The following is a 10,000-nucleotide window of genomic DNA, read 5'->3' as shown; positions in this document are numbered from 1 at the left end:
AACAACCTATGGTTTTGGAGATGTTTTGGAGCAGGACAGAAGTGGTCTGGAATGAGAGAGTCACTAATGAGAGAATGTTGTGAAAGAGGAGCAGCCGCTCTGTTAGATAATGTGTGTGTTCTCAATAAACCAAACATCTGGAATCCTGCGGCTGTTCTTGTGTGTTTGACCACGTGACGGACGCTCTGATGCGGGTTTGTTTTTCTCCATCATGTGTTGCTCTTCTCTAGATTCTGTGTCGGAGGTTCTTCAGTGTCCTGCAGCAAACACACACACACACACACACACTGTTACGGGCGGTCGGACACCACCCTTAACATAAAGGAGAGACGCATACCGAACAGCTCGTATCAACAATAATATAGGGGATTTTATTTAGACAATGGATATTAGAAAGGTTGCTTAACAATCAGCAAACAAAACAAAACAAAAACTGCAAACGCGGAACGTTTTCTACTGCCGGGTGGACAGCTGAACGGCAGTTTTCAAAGCCAGCAAGCACGGGTGTGCACTGCAGACTCTCGGGGTGCGCCTTCAGAAATGATCCAGGAAGCCTTTTATAGTGCAAGAACAGGCTCCGCTCAGGTGTGGCTCATCTGTAATCAAGAGGGGAAGAGACACTACACTCAAACACGTGTAGCAACAAACACCAGAGCTGGGGGACGTAACACCCCCACCCCAAAAAGATGAACTGTCGCCATACATCGAATAGATAAACTCTTTGTTCTGTGTTCAGCTCACTGTTCGAACCAACCCAGATGATAGAGTTCCAGCTACCAATAATCAGTACCTTCGAATAAGGTATACCTGTATGTGAAGATACTTAGAATTACAAAAGGTATTATTATTAACTATAACTTAGATATAGGCCACCTAGGAGAAGAAATTGTTAGGAATTTCTAATAAATAAGGACATATGCAAATTCTTCATAATAAACAAAACCCTTTTTTATAAAAGGCGAAAAAAAAAAAAAATATATATATATATATATATATTTATTTATATATTAAGCATCCACTCTAGACAACGCATCTGCAATAATATTGTCTATTCCCCGGACATGCACAATTTGGAGGTTAAACGGTTGAAGCAATAGACTCCAGCGCATTAACCTACGGTTTGAATTGTACATGCGACTGAGGAATTTGAGTGGGTCATGATCAGTATAGACCTTAATTGGATGTACTGTAGAGCCTAAATACACTTCGAAGTGCTGAATGGCTAGGACTAAGGCCAAAGTCTCTTGTTCGATAGTGGAGTACTTTCGCTGGGCAGAATTTAATTTCTTAGAAAAGAAACTTACTGGATGGTTTATGTTATCAGCGCCTGATTGTAAAAGGACAGCACCAACGCCTACGTTGCTGGCGTCTACAGCAAGCTGAAACGGTTTGTTGAAATCTGGCGCAGCAAGCACGGGAGCAGTCAACAAGAGAGCTTTGACGTTTTCAAATGCTCTATTACAGGACTCCGTCCAGTCAAATTTAGTTTTGGGGCTCAATAGGTTAGTGAGGGGACATACTACAGTCGAAAAGTTCTTACAAAAACTACGATAATAGCCTACCATTCCTAAGAATCGGCGTAACGCTCTCCGATCGCAAGGCACAGGAAATTCTTGAATAGCAGCCACTTTAGCCATTACTGGCAAAACATGTCCTCTACCAACTACCCGCCCCAAGTAAGTGACAGTGGCTTTTCCGAACTCACATTTTGCTAGATTAATTGTGAGATTTGCATTGGATAGTCTACGGAAAAGCTCTCGAAGTTGTGTTATGTGTTCGGACCAGTGTGTACTATATAGAACTATGTCGTCCAAATACGCTTCGCAATTTGACATTCCAGTTAAAACAATATTCACCAAACGCTGGAACGAGGCAGGAGCGTTTCTCATCCCGAAAGCCATAACTTTATAATGCATAAATGCATCTGGGGTCACAAAAGCTGATATTTGTTTTGCCCTAGGTGTAAGAGGCACTTGCCAGTAACCTTTTAGGAGGTCGATTTTAGTGACAAACGTGGCCGAGCCCACACGGTCTACACAGTCATCCATCCGCGGTAACGGAAAACAGTCTGGCAGAGTGATGGCATTAACACGCCTGTAGTCCGTACAAAACCTGTGAGTGCCGTCAGGTTTGCCAACTAAAAGGCACGGGGAGCTCCAAGGGCTAAAGCTAGGCTCAGCAATATTATTCTTTAACATGTACTCAACCTCCTGCTGCAGGATAGCTCGCTTTTCTGGATTTACCCTATATGGGTGCTGTTTAATCGGCCCTTTATCACCCACGTCTATGTCATGTTCCAGGACCGAAGTTACGGTTGGAACATCTCCAAATAACTTAGGGAAGTCACCTATCACAGACAATATGTCAACTGTTTGAGAGGGAGTTAAATGTGGCAAATGGTTCGCAATAACCCCCAGCATAGCAGAGTTATTTAGTCGACCCTCAATCACGCATCGCGACGGAGGAGTCACCGCGTCATCATCCTCCACCAGTGAAGAGAGCAACACAGATTCGACTGGACTGGGTAAGTTAAGGTTACACAAGGCAGTGTTAACACATTCACGCTGATAATATGGCTTGAGCATGTTTATATGGCAGACGCGAGAATGCCGTCGCTTATCTGGGGTTAAAATTACATAATCCAGATCAGATATTCTCTTTTCCACAGTATATGGCCCTCTAAATCGTGCCTGAAATACAGAGCCGGGCACGGGAAAAAGAACCAACACTTGGTCTCCTGGTTTAAACGTAAGGGCTCTTGCTTTTTTATCATACCATGTTTTCATGTTAGATTGAGTCTTTTCTAAATTTTCTCTAGCAAGTTCACGTGCTCCGTGTAGTCGGCTATGAATGTCGCTTATGAACTGTAACGCGTTACGAGAAGTAGGTTTGCTTAGCCATTGATCTTTAATGACGCTCAATGGTGTGCAAACGTTGTGAGCAAACACTAGCTCTGCAGGGCTGAAACCGATTGACTCTTGCACGACTTCTCTAGAGGCCATAAGCATCCAAGGAATCGCCTCTTCCCAGTCTGTACCCACCTCCAAACAATATGCACGCAGCATAGATTTAAGCGTCTGATGGTAACGTTCGAGAGCGCCTTGGCTCTCCGGATGGAACGCGCTAGAAATGCGGTGCTTAATTTGGAGCGACTTTAGGACTTGAGAAAAGACTCGAGAAGTAAAATTTGTTCCTTGGTCACTTTGAACGACTTTTGGTAGTCCCACAAAAGAAAAGAATTTTAACAAAGCCCTGCACACGACTTTAGCAGTGATCTTCCTCAGAGGCACCGCCTCGGGGAAGCGAGTAGCGGTACACATAATCGTTAACAGATACTGATATCCACTTTTTGACCGCGGAAGAGGACCGACGCAGTCAATTATTACCTTTTCAAAAGGCTCACCGATGGCGGGTATGGGGTACAATGGTGCAGGTGGAATTGTCTGGTTTGGTTTAAAGTCAAAGTCAAAGTCACCTTTATTTATATAGCGCTTTAAACAAAATACATTGCATCAAAGCAACTGAACAACATTCATTAGGAAAACAGTGTCAATAATGAAAAAATGATAGTTAAAGGCAGTTCATTATTGAATTCAGGTATGTCATCTCTGTTCAATTAAATCGTGTCTGTGCATTTATTTGCAATCAAGTCAACGATATCGCTGTAGATGAAGTGTCCCCAACCGAAACTCCATCGGTGACAGAATGGAGAAAAAAACCTTGGGAGAAACCAGGCTCAGTTGGGGGGCCAGTTCTCCTCTGACCAGACGAAACCAGTAGTTCAATTCCAGGCTGCAGCAAAGTCAGATTGTGCAGAAGAATCATCTGTTTCCTGTGGTCTTGTCCTGGTGCTCTTCTGAGACAAGGTCTTTACAGGGGATCTGTATCTGGGGCTCTAGTTGTCCTGGTCTCTGCTGTCTTTCAGGGCTGTAGAGGTCCTTTCTAGGTGCTGATCCAGCATCTGGTCTGGATACAGACTGGATCCGGGTGACTGCAGTGACCCTCTGATCTGGACACAGACTGGATCTGGTGGCCACGTTGACCTCGGAACAAAAGAGAAAGACAAATATTAGCGTAGGTGCCATTCTTCTAATGATGTAGCAAGTACATAGGGTGTTATGGGAAGTGTTTCCGGTTCACCTAATTAATGCAGCCTAAAAATCCTTTAACTGATTTGGATAATAAAAGCATATATTAGTATGTTATGTGTATGCCAGGTTAAAGAGATGGGTCTTTAATCTAGATTTAAACTGCAAGAGTGTGTCTGCCTCCCGAACAATGTTAGGTAGGTTATTCCAGAGTTTGGGCGCCAAATAGGAAAAGGATCTGCCGCCCGCAGTTGATTTTGATATTCTAGGTATTATCAAATTGCCTGAGTTTTGAGAACGTAGCGGACGTAGAGGATTATAATGTAAAAGGAGCTCATTCAAATACTGAGGTGCTAAACCATTCAGGGCTTTATAAGTAATAAGCAATATTTTAAAATCTATGCGATGTTTGATAGAGAGCCAGTGCAGTGTTGACAGGACCGGGCTAATATGGTCATACTTCCTGGTTCTAGTAAGAACTCTTGCTGCTGCATTTTGGACTAGCTGTAGTTTGTTTACTAAGCGTGCAGAACAACCACCCAATAAAGCATTACAATAATCTAACCTTGAGGTCATAAATCCATGGATTAACATTTCTGCATTTGACATTGAGAGCATAGGCCGTAATTTAGATATATTTTTGAGATGGAAAAATGCAGTTTTACAAATGCTAGAAACGTGGCTTTCTAAGGAAAGATTGCGATCAAATAGCACACCTAGGTTCCTAACTGATGGCGAAGAATTGACAGAGCAACCATCAAGTCTTAGACAGTGTTCTAGGTTATTACAAGCAGAGTTTTTAGGTCCTATAATTAACACCTCTGTTTTTTCAGAATTTAGCAGTAAGAAATTACTCGTCATCCAGTTTTTTATATCGACTATGCAATCCATTAGTTTTTCAAATTGGTGTGTTTCACCGGGCTGCGAAGAAATATAGAGCTGAGTATCATCAGCATAACAGTGAAAGCTAACACCATGTTTCCTGATGATATCTCCCAAGGGTAACATATAAAGCGTGAAGAGTAGCGGCCCTAGTACTGAGCCTTGAGGTACTCCATACTGCACTTGTGATCGATAGGATACATCTTCATTCACTGCTACGAGCTGATGGCGGTCATATAAGTACGATTTAAACCATGCTAATGCACTTCCACTGATGCCAACAAAGTGTTCAAGTCTATGCAAAAGAATGTTGTGGTCAATTGTGTCAAACGCAGCACTAAGATCCAATAAAACTAATAGAGAGATACACCCACGATCAGATGATAAGAGCAGATCATTTGTAACTCTAAGGAGAGCAGTCTCAGTACTATGATACGGTCTAAATCCTGACTGGAAATCCTCACATATACCATTTTTCTCTAAGAAGGAATATAATTGTGAGGATACCACCTTTTCTAGTATCTTGGACAGAAAAGGGAGATTCGAGATTGGTCTATAATTAACTAGTTCTTTGGGGTCAAGCTGTGGTTTTTTGATGAGAGGCTTAATAACAGCCAGTTTGAAGGTTTTGGGGACATATCCTAATGACAATGAGGAATTAATAATAGTCAGAAGAGGATCTATGACTTCTGGAAGCACCTCTATTAGGAGCTTAGATGGTATAGGGTCTAACATACATGTTGTTGGTTTAGATGATTTAACAAGTTTATACAATTCTTCCTCTCCTATAGTAGAGAATGAGTGGAACTGTTCCTCAGGGGGTCTATAGTGCACTGTGTGATATGATACTGTATCTGACAGCTGAATGGTTGCAATTTTATCTCTAATAGTATCGATTTTAGAAGTAAAGTAGTTCATAAAGTCATTACTGCTGTGATGTTGGGAAATGTCAACACATGTTGAGGCTTTAATTTTCGTTAATTTAGCCACTGTATTGAATAAATACCTGGGGTTATGTTTGTTTTCTTCTAAAAGAGAAGAAAAGTAATCAAATCTAGCAGTTTTTAATGCTTTTCTGTAGGATATGTTACTTTCCCGCCAAGCAATACGAAATACCTCTAGTTTTGTTTTCCTCCAGCTGCGCTCCATTTTTCGGGCTGCTCTCTTTAAGGTGCGAGTATGCTCATTATACCATGGTGTCAAACTGTTTTCCTTAACCTTCCTTAAGCGTAAAGGGGCAACTGTATTTAAAGTGCTAGAAAAGAGAGAGTCCATAGTTTCTGTTACATCATCAAGTTCTGAGGTTTTGGATATTCTAAGGAATTTGGATACATCAGGAAGATAACTTAAAAAGCAGTCTTTTGTGTTAGAAGTGATGGTTCTTCCATACTTGTAACAAGAAGTAGGATTTACAATTTTGGCTATATGAAGTTTGCACAGAACTAAATAATGATCTGAGATATCCTCACTTGGCTGCATAATTTCAACACCATCAACATCAATTCCATGTGACAGTATAACAATGAGTAGGTCCTGAAACGTGTTGTCTAACACCAATAGAGTTCAGAATGTCTATAAATGCTGATCCCAATGCATCGTTTTCATTATCAACATGGATATTAAAATCACCAACTATTAAAACTTTATCTGCAGCCAGAACTAACTCCGATGTAAAATCACCAAACTCTTTAATAAAGTCTGTATGGTGCCCTGGTGGCCTGTATACAGTAGCCAGTACAAACATAACAGAGGATTTATCATTAACATTTGTTTCTCTGGATAATGTTATATGAAGCACCATTACTTCAAAAGAGTTATACTTGAAGCCTGCTCTCTGAGAGATCCTGAAAACGTTGTTATAAATTGAAGCAACACCTCCACCTTTGCCTTTTAGACGCGGCTCATGTTTATAACAGTAATCTTGGGGGGTGGACTCATTTAAAATAATGTCATCATCAGGTTTTAGCCAGGTTTCTGTCAAACAGAGTACATCTATATTATGATCAGTGATCATATTATTTACAAAAAGTGTTTTCGTAGAAAGGGATCTGATATTCAATAAGCCAAGCTTTATCATTTGTTTATCCATATTGCTTGTTTTTTATTTGTTGAACCTCAATTAAATTGTTAATCTTAACTTGGTTTGGACGTTTTTTGTATTTTCTAGTTCGGGGAACAGACACAGTCTCTATAGTGTGATATCTAGGTGAAAAAGTCTCTATGTGCTGAGAATTAACTGACCTCTGTGATGGGAGGCAGCTAGCAGACGGTCGGTTTAGCCAGTCTGTCTGCTTCCTGACCTGGGCCCCAGTTAGTCAAGTATAATTTTGATTATTGAAAAAATTGAAAAAATATTGAGGGAAGTCGTGGCCTGGTGGTTAGAGAATCGGACTCCCAATCGAAGGGTTGTGGGTTCGAGTCCCGGGCCGGCAGGAATTGTGGGTGGGGGGAGTGCATGTACAGTTCTCTCACCACCTTCAATACCACGACTTAGGTGCCCTTGAGCAAGGCATCGAACCCCCAACTGCTCCCCGGGCACCACAGCATAAATGGCTGCCCACTGCTCCGGGTGTGTGCTCACAGTGTGTGTGTGTGTGTGTTCACTGCTCTGTGTGTGTGCACTTCGGATGGGTTAAATGCAGAGCACAAATTCTGAGTATGGGTCACCATACTTGGCTGAATGTCACTTCACTTCATAAACACGAAGACTATTTGCCAAATTTCTAGAGAGAAGAGTGGCGCCACCCCAGGAGGGATGAAGACCATCTCTTTTAAACAGGTCAGGTCTGCCCCAAAAGCTCGTCCAATTGTCTATGAAACCTATGTTATTCTGTGGGCACCACTTAGACATCCAGCCATTGAGTGATGACAATCTGCTATGCATCTCATCACCACGGTAAGCAGGGAGGGGACCAGAGCATATTACAGTGTCTGACATCGTGCTTGCAAGTTCACACACCTCTTTAATGTTATTTTTAGTGATCTCCGACTGGCGAAGTCGAACATCATTAGCGCCGGCATGAATAACAATCTTACTGTATTTACGTTTAGCATTAGCCAGCACTTTTAAATTTGCCAAGATGTCAGGCGCTCTGGCTCCCGGTAAACATTTGACTATGGTGGCTGGTGTCTCTATATTCACGTTCCGTACAATAGAATCACCAATAACTAGAGCACTTTCATCAGGTCATCAGGTAGAACCTGTTTAATGTTTTGATCGGAACAGAAGAGCGGTGTTTTGACCCACGACTACGCTGCCTCACCGTCACCCAGTTGCCCTGCTGCTGGGGCTCTGTTTCCGGAACCGAACAATGTACAGGAATCCCTGAGCTAGACGCATCCAAAGCCGTATCTAGAGCCCTAACATTCTTACTGTCCTCAATTAAAGTTTGGATGCGTGTCTCTAATTCTGAAATCTTCTCTGTCAGCCTAACTATTTCCCTGCATTTATCACATGTGAATCCCTCATCAGCGACAGAGATAGATAAACTGTACATGTGGCAAGAGGTGCAAGAAACAATGACGGGAGAAGCCATTACTCACCGTGCTTGATGAAACTTCTTACGTTTTTTACCACAGGTTAGTTTACCACTAACCTGGCAGACATGGCACGTTTTGCAATACCGCCGCACATCCCGCTTCAGGCCAGGCCAGAAAAAGTGACGAAGAACACGGTTGAATGTTTTAGTCACACCTAAATGACCAGAAACACCATCATGTGCAACACTCAGAATAGCGCGTCTGTTTTCAGATGGCATAACGATTTGGTCAACGTCGTTCCACTCATTACTTTTCTGAGGTCTCCACCTCCGCATAAGTAAGCCATCTCTGATGAAAAAGGTCGAATTCTCAGTTGCACGGTCTGAAAAAGATTGAACTGCTTTAAAACATGAAACAAGAGTGGGGTCTTTTTGCTGAGCATTAATAAGTTTCTCTAATGACAATGAGACATCTAATTGTTTTTTTTCTCTTACCTCATCGTTCACTACAGGCACAGGACTACTGCGGCACTGAGTAAAAGCAGGCTCGAAGAGCCTCTCACATTCAGCAGGGTGAGCAATGAAGCTGTCACTCCGGTCGACGTCATTGGGAGGTACTGCTTCCCTTAACCTCTGAGTCTGCGACCTAGTGACAACATTAGTGGGAAAAACCTCTGGGAATTTCTGTGCGCACTCATCGGGACCTTCTTGAAAGAGTGGCACCGAAACAACCTCAGGTGGAACCTCGCCACGGCTCCACACGTTTCCACCGGCTAGGTCATTGCCAAGGAGAAACGTGACTCCAGGGATTGGTAAAGAGTCCTGAACGCCAACAACCACATCACCACACACCAAATCTGAATCAAGATGCAAGTTATGTAAGGGAACATCGAGAAAACCAATCTCAATTCCTCTAACAAGAACTCTACTACCGGTTGCAGTCTTTTCAGACAATGGCAACAAGCCACGGAGGAGGAAAGACTGCGCAGCGCCCGTATCTCCCAAGATGCGCACAGCGACAGCCTCCGCACCAGGCACAGATACGGTCCCATTCGTCAGGAAGGGCTCGTACATGGACTGGGTCTTATTTGGCTTTATCTCTGCATGAAGGACTGGCGATATATTCACTGAAGAAGAATTAACAAGACCCATTGGTTTTGTGGACTTTTTTTTTTCAATATCAAGCAGTCTGCTATAACATGCCCAGGTTTTTTACAATAAAAACAGTGTCTGTCTTGTTTTACTGCAGTCTTTTTCTTGTCAACATCAGTGGTCGTAGAGGGATTACTTCTTAAACGAAAACGTTCTTTGGCAATGTTATGTGTTAAAACATATTCGTCAGCAAGTATAGCAGCTTCAGAAATTGATTCGGCCTTCCGATCAATTAAATAGGTTGCCACAGCGATTTGCAGACAGTTCTCAAATTCTTCTAAGAGAATTAGTTCACGTAATTTCTCCTGACTATCAACCTGCTGTGATGAGCACCAACGATCAAACCGAGCTGCTTTATCTCGACCGAATTCAACAAAAGTTTGACGCTCCGTTTTTTTT

The sequence above is a fragment of the Carassius carassius genome, chromosome 8 (assembly GCF_963082965.1).
Source record: "Carassius carassius chromosome 8, fCarCar2.1, whole genome shotgun sequence".
NCBI classification, from domain to species: domain Eukaryota; kingdom Metazoa; phylum Chordata; class Actinopteri; order Cypriniformes; family Cyprinidae; genus Carassius; species Carassius carassius.
The sequence above is the reverse complement of the archived record's forward strand: the minus strand, read 5'-3'. Positions refer to the sequence as shown.